Raw genomic sequence first — 7,292 nt, 5'->3', positions numbered from 1 at the left:
CTCCCGTCGGCAGACACATACTGATCTCCCACCGCCAGGTGGATTCAGGACTGAGCTGATAGGAAGCTGGTGGAGGAGGCATAGTGAACATGGGATAAGGTAAGGGAGGGGGAGGTAATTATCGGAAGTTGGACAATTCAAGGTAGCTTCATCCTGTGTCTGACCCTGGAAAGAGTGAATGGACAATGTTGAAACAGCGTCCCCTACTGTCTGATCTCGAGAGTGCGTGATGCGGCAGGTCGGATACTGAATTGCTACACTTTGCGTCTGACTCTGACTGTGGGAAAAGATGATGCCGAGGGACAACTAGAATGAGTGACGTGACTGTGCGGAGTGAGTTTCGGTCTGCGTTCTATCCCAGAATGGTGTGATAGGACGGTGTGGTTGGAGTTTCACATCGACCCCGGGAATGGGTGAAAGGACGGTGTGAAGGGAAATTTATTCTGTATCTGACCCCAGGAGTGTATGAGGGGACGCTGTGGAGGCAGCTTCACTCTCTGTCTGCCCCCAGGTGTGTGTGATTGGACAGTGTGGAGGGAGTTTAACTTTTTCTGACCCCAGCTGATGCAACGGGATTTATGGAGGGAGATTCACGGTTTGTTGTTCCTGAGTTGCAGAGACAACGTGTCCCAAGGAATGGACCAAAAATGAAGACCGTTGTTATTTCATATCGACGTTTGGAACATCTTATGATGGAGCGAGGCAAAATTGTTCGGAACTTGATTCAAGGCTCCTCGAAATAAATTCAAACAAGGAAAAGGTATGTCTTACCGCGAGAAGAGATATCAATAATCTAGAGTCCGCGGGGTGAGACAGACACTGATTCTCCCTACACACAATACCACCACACACTCCAGATGTGAGACACAGAGTGAATTTCCCTACACACATTCCCACCACACACTCCAGGTGTAAGACACAGAATGAAGCTCCTTCCACACCGTCCCACCACACACTCCCTGAGTCAGACACAGAGGGAATCTTCCTCCACACTGTCCTATCAGACACTCCCTGGGTCAGACACAGAGGGAGTCTTCCTCCACACCGTCCCATCTACACTCTCCCGTGGTCAGACACAGAGTGAATCTCCCTCCACACCGTCCCATCACACACTCCCGGGGTCAGACACAGAGTGAATCTCACTCCACACCGTCCCACCACACACTTCCGGGGTCAGACAAACAGTGAAACTCGCACCATCGTCCCAAGCTCAGACACTGTGTGATTCCATCTCTGTACCGTCCCTTCACATGGATATGCATTGTTAGAGTCTGGTTCTAAACATTAACTGAAGGGATTTAATTTCACAGAAGTTTGTTTCCAGCGCTGTCCAACGATACGTAACATACTGGATTGGAAAATGCGCGGACAGGTGAGGTTTGGACTGTTGCAGCTCTGTGGTGTCGGAGTGGGTCAGTGGGATCAGTTTGGAGAAAGACAGTGTTGTGGAGAGAGTGGGACAGTGGGATTAGTTTGAAGACTGAAACGGGGTCGTGGGGAGAAAATCGGGCAGTGGGATTTGTTTGATTTCTGACACAGATCTGTGGGGAGAGAGTGAGTCAGTGAGATCAGTTTGGAGAAAGACAGGGTAGTGGGGAGAGTGAGACAGTGGGATTAGTTTGTTCACTGACACAGGGTTGGCGGGAGAGAGTGGTGCAGCGGGATTAATTTGGGAGCTGATTCGGGATTGTAGGGGAGAGCGGTGTAATGGGATTCGTACGGCGATGGACCCGGCGCTGAGTGGAGAGCGCGGTATCATAGGATAAGGTTAGAGGCTGACAAGGGGCTGTGGGGAGTGCTCAGATTAGTGGGATGAGTTTGGTGAAGGTCTCCGGTTGTCTGCTGGATCTGTTTTGTCTCTGTTGAAATTGTCTAACCCTCTTTAACAGGAATGTGGCCTCTGATCTTGTGTACGAGTTAAACTATGAAACGCCCACCTGCAGTAAGTGCGGATCGAGTTACCGTTACAGTTGCAAAAGTAAATTCAGATTCATCTGCGAGAAGACGGCATATTTATACCCGGATATTCCTGAAGAGGTCCGAGGTCTCTGTCAACTGCCTTTCGAGCCGACTTCAAACAAGTGACTTCACCCCACTTCTCCCCATTCAATCTACACCCTCACTCCCCAATCCTTTCATCCCCTCCCACCCTATCTTCCCCTTCTTTCTACCCCAGTCTCCTCCTCTACTCACATCTCCATTCTCCCCCTACTCTCCCTCTCCCCACCTAGACCGCTCTTCTCCCCTCCCTGCCCCAAACTCCCCCGCTCCCCCATTTACTCCTCCTTTCTACTCACTCCTCTTTTCACTCTACCCTTCTTCTCACCAACTCATTCCGCTTCTCCCCATTTATCTCTGTCTCTTACCCCAGTCCCTGCCTCTCCTCTCTCCGTTCTCACCACCCACTCTCACCTCCATGCTGTGCATACTAGCTCTCGATGCCCCAGCCAAGGGGAAAAAAGGGCTGTGTATTCACCCTATCTGTGCCTCCCCTGGCTTCATACCCACGCTCCAAAGAACAAAGTCCCATCCTTCTCGTCTCTTCTCCATAACTCAGACCCTCGAGACCCGGCAATATCCTCGTAAATCTCCCTCCGCACTCCTTCCATCTCAGTGGCGTCTTTCCTACAGGAGGGTGACCGGAACCGAACACCGCCCTCCAAGCTGGGCCTCACCGACCTTTCCTGCATCTACAACGTGACTCAATGCGGTGACCAGAACTGAACACCGCCCTCCAAGCGGGGCCTCAGCGACCTTTCCTGCAACTACAACGTGACTCAATGCGGTGACCAGAACTGAACACCGCCCTCCAAGCGGGGCCTCACCGACCTTTCCTGCAACTACAACGTGACTCAATGCGGTGAGCAGAACTGAACACCGCCCTCCAAGCGGGGCCTCACCGACCTTTCCTGCAACTACAACGTGACTCAATGCGGTGCAAAGATGTAAAATTAACGTAAATCGGGGAAGTTAATAAATACTGCAAAAATAAGTGATTACCGAGGGAGTGTTTAAGTGTTCAGGGAGAGTTCCCAAACTGATGGCGGAGGGGAAGCAGCTGCTTGTAAATTGTTGAGTTTTCAGGCTCCTGTACCCCCTCCCCGATGGTACCGATGAGCACAGGGCATTTCCCGGCGGGAGGGGGTCCTCGCTGATGGATGTGGCCTTCCCGAGGCATTCCTTCTTGAACATGTCCTCAATGGAGGAGAGGTTTGTGCCCGTGATGGAGTTGGCTGAGCCTAGAACCCTCTGCAGCCTCTGGCGACCCTCTGCGTTGCAGCCTCCACACCAGGCGGCGATGCGACAAGTCAGAACGCTCTCCACAGTACATCCGGAGAAATTCGCGAGTCTTCAATGACAGACCACATCCACTCAAACTCCTAACGCTGTAATTCGTTTTGTAACGAGAGAGATATAACCATAAAACCATATAACAATTACAGCAGGGAAACAGACAATCTTGACCCTTCTAGTCCGTGCCGAATGCTTACTCTCACCTAGTCCCACCGACTTGCACTCTGCCCATAACCCTCCATTCCTTTCCTGTCCTTATACGTATCCAATTTTACTTTAAATGACAATATCGAACCTGCCTCTACCACTTCTACTGGAAGCTCTTTCCACACAACTACCACTCTCTGTGTTAAGAAGTTCCCCCTCAAGTTACCCCTAACATTTTGCCCACTAACTTCCAACTCACGACCTCTTGTTTGAATCTCCCCTATTTTCAACGGAAAAAAAAGCCTATCCTCCAATACGCCAAATTTGACCTCTCCAATGCCTTGTACAATTTTAACATTACATCCCAACTCCTATACTCAATGCTCTGATTTATAAAGGTCAGCATACGAAAAGCTTTCTTCATCAACCTATCCGCATGATATTCCACGTTCAGGGAACTATGCACCATTATTCTTACATCACTCTGTTCTACTGCATACCTCAATGCCCTACCATTTACCATGTGTGTCCTATTTTCATTAGTCCTACCAAAATGTTGCACCTGACACTTTGCAGCATTACACTCCATCTGCCATTTTTCAGTCCTTTCTTCTAACTGTCCTAAATCTCTCTGTAAACTTTGGATTTCTATTTCATTATCCACAACGCCATCTATTTTAGCATCATCTGCATAATTACTAATCCAATTAACCACCCCATCATCCACATCACTAATGTATATGACAAAAACATTGAACCCAGTACAGAGCCCTGAGGGACACCAATAGTCACGGGCTCCAACCTGACAAACAGTTATCCACCACTGCTCTCTGGCATCTCCCATACAGCCACTGTTGAATACATTTTACTACTTCAATATTAATACCTAACTAGTGAACCTTCCTAACTAACCTTCCATGTGGAACCTTGTCAAAGGCCTTCCTGAAATCCATATAGGCAGCATCCACTGCTTTACCCTCGTCAACTTTCTTTGTAACCTCTTCAAAAAATTCAAAAAGATTTGTCAAACATGACCTTCCACACACCAATCCATGTTGACTGTTCCTAATCAGACCCTGTCTATCCAGATAATTATTTATACCATCTCTACGAATACCTTCCCTTAATTTACCCACCACTGACGTCAAACTTGCAGGCCTATAATTGCTAGGTTTACTCTTAGAACCCTTTTCAGACAATGAACCACATGAGCAATACACCAATCCCCCGGCACCATCCCCACTTCTAATGGAACCACATGAACAATGCACCAATCCCCCGGCACCATCCCCACTTCTAATGGAACCACATAAACAATACACCAATCCCCAGCACCATCCCCGCTTCTAATGACATTTGAAATATTTCTGTCCGAGCCCCTGCTATTTCTACATTAACTTCCCTCAAGGTCCTAAGGAATATTCTGTCAGATCCCGGAGACCTATCCACTTTTATATTCTTTAGAAGCGCCTGTACTTCCTCTTCTTTAATCATCACAGCTTCCATAACTAACCCATTTGTTTACCTTACCTTACACAATTCAACATCCTTCTCTTTAGTGAATACCGAAGAAAAGAAATTGTTAATTTCTTTCTTAAGATTCTTTTTACGTTCTTTATATTCTTCGAGCACCTCATCTACTCCATGCTGCCTATATTTAAAGAGCCTGTACTTAAAGAGCAACAGAAGGTAACGTAAAAGGCAATACACCAAGAAAAAATGAGGTACGAAGGTAAACTAGCCAAGAATATAAAGGAGGATAGTAAAAACTTCTTCAGTTATGTGAATAGCAAAAAAATAGCTAAGACCATTGAACTTGGGCCATTGAAGACAGAAACGGGTTAATTTATTATGGGGAACAAGGAAATGGCAGATGAGTTGAACAGGTACTTTGGATCTGTCTTCATTAGGGAAGACACAAACAATCTCCCAGATGTCATAGTGGCCAAAGGAACTGGGGTAAAGGATGAACTGAAGGAAATTTATATTGGGCAAGAAACGGTGTTGGATAGACTGTTGAGTCTGAAGTTTGATAAGTCTCCGGGACCTGATGGTCTGCATTCCAGGGTACTTAAAGAGGTGGCTTTAGAAATCGTGGACGCATTGGTAATCATTTTCCAAATGTTCTATAGATTCAGGAAAAGTTCCTGCTGCTTGGAGTGTGGCTAATTTTGTCCCACTTTTCAAGAGAGAAAACAGGAAAATATAGACCGGTTACCCTGACGTCAGTGGTGGGAAAGTTGCTGGAGTCAATTATAAAAGAGGAAATTACGACACATGTGGATAGCAGTAGAAAGATCAGTATGAGTAATCATAGATTTATGAAGGGAAAATCATGCCTGACTAATCTTCTGGAGTTTTTTGAGGATGTAACTATGAAATTGGACAAGGATGTAGTGTTCCTGGACTTCCAGAAAGCTTTTGATGAAGTCCCACATGGGAGATTAGTGGGCAAAATTAGGGCACATGGTATTGGGGGCAGAGTACTGACATGGATTGAAAATTGGCTGGCTGACAGGAAACAAAGCTTTGTGATGAACGGGTCCCTTTCGGAATGGCAAGCTGTGACCAGTGGGATACCGCAATCTTCGGTGCTGGGACCGCAGCTGTTTACAATATACATTAATGATTTAGATGAAGGGATTAAAAGTAACATTAGCAAAATTGCTGATGCCACAAAGCTGGGTGGCAGTGTGAAATGTCAGGTGGATGTTATGAGAATGCAGGATGACTTGGACAGGTTGGGTGAGTGGGCAAATGTATGGCAGATGCAGTTTAATGTGTCTAAATGTGAGGTTATCCACTTTGGTGGCAAGAACAGGAAGGCAGATTACTATCTAAATGGAGTCAAGTTAGGAAAAGGGGAAGTACAACGAGATCCAGGTGTTCTTGTACATCGGTCAATGAAAGCAAGCATGCAGGTGCAGCAGGAAATGGAGAAAGCTAATGGCATGCTGGCCTTTATAACAAGCGGAATTGAGTATAGGAGTAAAGAGGACCTTCTGCAGCTGTACAGGGCCCTGGTGAGACCACACCTAGAGTACTGTGCGCAGTTTTGGTCTCCAAATTTGAGGAAAGACATTCTTGCTATTGAGGGAGTGCAGCGTAGGTTCGCAAGGTTAATTCCCAGAATGGCGGGACTGTCATATGTTGAAAGATTGGAGCAACTGGGTTTGTATACGCGGAATTTAGAAGGATGAGAGGGGATCTGATTGAATCATATAAGATTATTAAGGGATTGGACAAACTGGAGGCAGGAAGCATGTTCCCGTTGATTGATGAGTCCAGAACTAGTGGCCACCGTTTAAGAATAAGGGGTAGTCCATTTAGAACAGAGATGCGGAAAAACTTTTTCACCCAGAGAGTGGTGGATATGTGAAATGCTCTGCCCCAGAATGCAGTGGAGCAAGTCTCTGGATGCATTCAAGAGAGAGTTAGATAGAGCTCTTATAGATAGCGGGGTCAAGGGATATGGGGAGACTGCGGGGACGGGGTACTGATTGTGTATGATCAGCCATGATCACTGTGAATGGCGGTGCTGGCTAGAAGGGCCGAATGGGCTTCTCCTGCACATACTGTCTATTGTATATTAATTGTAGAACTCTCTTTATTTCCGAACCAAGTTTCCAACAACCCCCAAAAATCATTGCTCTCTCAAACTTATAACCTTTCCTTTCAACCTAACAGAAACATAAAGATTCTGTACCCTCAACATTTCAACTTTAAATGACCTCAATTTCTCTATTACATCCTTCCCATAAAACAAATTGCCCCAATCCACTCCTGAATCCTTCCGCCTCTCCTCAATGTTTACTTTTCTCCAATCAAAAATCACAACCCTGGGTCCAGTC

The 7,292-nt window shown here is 46.5% G+C and overlaps 1 long non-coding RNA gene across 1 annotated transcript; it reads left to right on the top strand.

The window, feature by feature from the left end:
* Positions 1-638: 638 nt before the first annotated feature.
* On the top strand, positions 639-2,078 carry LOC140720080 (uncharacterized). The gene is made up of 3 exons (XR_012097095.1): positions 639-760; positions 1,311-1,372; positions 1,890-2,078. It is a non-coding gene; the product is annotated as an uncharacterized lncRNA (long non-coding RNA).
* The last annotated feature ends 5,214 nt before the right edge of the window (positions 2,079-7,292 follow it).

This window comes from Hemitrygon akajei, unplaced genomic scaffold (assembly GCF_048418815.1).
Source record: "Hemitrygon akajei unplaced genomic scaffold, sHemAka1.3 Scf000036, whole genome shotgun sequence".
NCBI classification, from domain to species: Eukaryota; Metazoa; Chordata; class Chondrichthyes; order Myliobatiformes; family Dasyatidae; genus Hemitrygon; species Hemitrygon akajei.
This window is presented reverse-complemented; position numbering and strand designations above follow the sequence as displayed.